Genomic DNA, 3,693 nt, shown 5'->3' with positions numbered 1-3,693 from the left:
AGAAACCGATATCCTGAATTTCAGAAAACTCCCAATATCTTTATATCTGAGTACAATTATCGTACTATGTAATCAAGCTTCATGTTAATCCTATTCATAGAGGATATGAACTCTACTATTTTCATTAACTTGTGCCATAAGACAATGATTCAATTAGTAAAAAATATGATCATACAAAAGTATATAGACAATCATGAATATGGTATCTATCGGTTATATATAACTGTCAACTGAATATGGTTTCAGAGTTATAGATATATCCAAAACCAACAATGCTTAAAACCAACAGTAGAACAGTAACAATTGACCCCAAACTCCATATAATATAACTATACTTAATCCGATTCAAAGCCATAATTCAGAAAGAAAGGAAATAGCATAACAATAACCAATTTCTTTTTCTACATATCATTACAATGACATTCAAGATTAGCCCATGGTTCAAAAAGTTACAGAATAATTAAACCTATAATTTAAAGCCTAGTGATTATGCATGAAAAGGATACCACATTTTCTCTGGGAGAAGCAATTTAAGCATTCTAAGAGAAACTTGAGAAATACTCATCAATCTGCATAAAAATGCTCAGTAGACATCAAAGAGTAAAGGTAATCAGAAGAACTGTTACCCATGGTTTTAAAGTGCTTTCCACAAGAACGGCGACAGTAATTGTGACTACAAGTCTACAACCTATGCTTTTCAAGATCTCAACAACCACATCAAATCTAGCTATATCTGACTACAATATTCTATATATCAAATATCATAACATAACCACCACAACTGTAATTAAAAACCTTACTTATATGATAACAAGATGTGCATAAAGTAAACCAGGGTGTTACAATTTGATTACATTACATGTTTTAACTGAACCAAAATAAAAAACATAACGAACAGGCTTTTCCTTTCTGTTTTACAGGTAAACCGAATGCTAAATTAAGCCGATAAATAAGAGACTCGTCTGTCATCATTCATTAACTATGAAAATATGGAATACACAAAAATGCTCATCACCAATTCACCACCACTATCACTAATTACTACCACAATAACTAATAACTAACATGTGCTTGTGATCAAAACCATAAACACATCCAACCAAGCCAACAACATATAAATGTAACACCTCAAAATTTGCCTCCTCTCTTGGGACTAGCTTAGCATATTGCATATCATTTTTAGTTCATTAGGCATTGCATATTGCATATCATGTGGAAACATTGTGCAAGTCATCCTCATAAGTCTTGGTCAGAAGATAAAGAGGTTAAGGTTCAAGCCTGAGGGTTTATGGACTGATCATTAACCATCTGAGGGTGGTGGTTCAAATTAGGGTTTCTATATTCATCAAGGAGATTGAGATTTATCTTGGTTAAAATGGTACATCATCATCATCATGGTATTATCATCCCCAAGGGAGTCATCATGCTTGATCAGATACCTTGAGATTAGGGTTTTGACCTCTGGTCAACCCTAATCAGTTGTATTGGGCCAATCAGGGCATGACAAGGAGATGAGGTTTTCAATGGATATGGGGATCATTTTATGATTATATTGAGCTTATGGAAGCTAGGGTTTCATTTAGGATCCATTTCATCAGGAGTTTGAGGCTCAACTTGATCAGTGCATAACCAAATTCATCTATCAGTCAGAAAAGTCAATTGTGGTCAACTGTGCCTGAAATGATGGATTTGGAGGTGGGAGAGGGTTGGATACACTTCATTCATGTCTAAACAAGTTTCATTTGACATTTCAAACATCAAGAATGAAGAAAATAAAGTCAGATGGAAACTTTCCAAAAATAGAAAGTGACCTGTAATTCAAAACTGCCAAAAATGGAAAGTTTTGCTTCTCAAAATTACATGTCCAAAAATGCTTCAAGTGAAATTTTGTCCAACATGAAAGTTGTAGATCTTGCTCTCACCTTTCCAAAAAGTCCAAGAACATGAATTTCATCTGTGGTTGGCAAGTTATGGATTGATCATTGTCCAAAAAAGTTGATTTTCAAAGTGGCATAACTTTTGATTCACAAGGCCAAATTGAGTGAGGTTTCTTTGAGTAAACTCCATTTGACATGTACTATCATGATCCATCATCACATTTCATCAAAAATCATCACATAAAAAGTCCATTTTCAAGTGAACTATTTTGAAAAAAGGAGGGAAAAAGTGCATTTTGAGAAATATTCATTATTTTCACATGATTCCACTTGCATTAGCTCACATATAGCATTTGTAACTTGCTGCAACAAAGAAATTCTACTGTTACATTGGTTTGGCACAAGTGAGGTGAAATGACCAAATTGGCATTTAGCATGAAAATGTATTTTCACTAATCCATTTCATTAGCACTAATCTTGATTAGAAACATCATTAACATAACATATAAAAGGATAATTGTAACTGTTTTCATCATAATCATAACAGAATTTCAGATCTAGATCCAAAATTCAAAATTCTCTCAACTTTTCATCTTCACTTTTTTGCAATTTCTTCAAAAACTTTGCATTGATCTTTATCCATTCATCATCTATATGCATTATTGAAGCTAATTGAAGCAAGATTTCCTCATTTCCAAGCCAAATTTTGGACTGTTAAAGTGAGATGCAACAATGGCGATTCAAGATTTCATCAAGATCGTGCACAATTAACATCCAAGACTTGCTTCATTCATCAACTCAAGCATCATAGAAGATCTGTTTGGCATTACAAGGTGGAAAACGCACGAATTCACAACTGCACATCATTGAAGGTGATTTTTCGACCTCAATAATTCTTGAATTGGTTTGATGCTTTAGATAGATCTTTGAATGTAGAGAATTCTGCAATTTGAACCACTAAATTTGGTTGAGAAACGAGGAAGTTATGATGATTTGAAGTTTTGTGCACAAACATGTTTTGCTTCGATTTTTTTATTTAGCAAGAATTAGATCAAAATAATTATGGATTCATGATGTACGTTGAAGGACCTTTCCGTTGATATAAAGTTTGTCCAATTTGGTGAACATTTGTTCTTGAGCCTATGAACACATGAAGAACATGAAGAACATTCAAAAATTTCCAGAAAAGTGATTTAGATCCAAAATTTCACCACTATTCATGCTGGAATGTGTTTTAGCGCCTTTTTTTTCAAACTGTGACCTCACTTCGATTCCGTGTGAGGACAAATTCGCTTTTGGCCTTTTGAATTATTTTCCTTGCCTCCACATGATTCACATGCCTCCATTTCATGTTTTTTTTATTTTTTCCTTACATTCAAAAATTCATATCTCCATAACCATAAATCCAATTAATGTGAAATTTTTTGCACCATGATCCTTGCCCTGTCTAGTATTTTTTGGTTATTTTTGTGGAAATTGTGCACGTGTAAATTTTGGCATGACCTAGGGTTTGTTTAGGTGTGTTCTTTCTTGCATATTGCTTGGTGTTTGACTCATGAAATGATTATGCTTAATTAGAAATTCTTGAAATTTTGCATGCTTATTCTAGACATCTTGAGGAGCATTTTGATATATGGTTTGTAATTTTTGAGTTCCTGGATTGTGAGATATGATCATTTGAACCTAGGTGTGACAATTTGTGTCACACCATTTCATGTCCAGCTTAGGGATTTTCATTACCATGCCAATTGAACTTGAAATGAGCTGAATATTTGCATGTTGAATCTTCTGGATGCTAAGTTCACTTGTGAATTTT

The sequence above is a fragment of the Lathyrus oleraceus genome, chromosome 4, assembly GCF_024323335.1.
Source record: "Lathyrus oleraceus cultivar Zhongwan6 chromosome 4, CAAS_Psat_ZW6_1.0, whole genome shotgun sequence".
Classification (NCBI taxonomy): Eukaryota; Viridiplantae; Streptophyta; class Magnoliopsida; order Fabales; family Fabaceae; genus Lathyrus; species Lathyrus oleraceus.
This window is presented reverse-complemented; position numbering follows the sequence as displayed.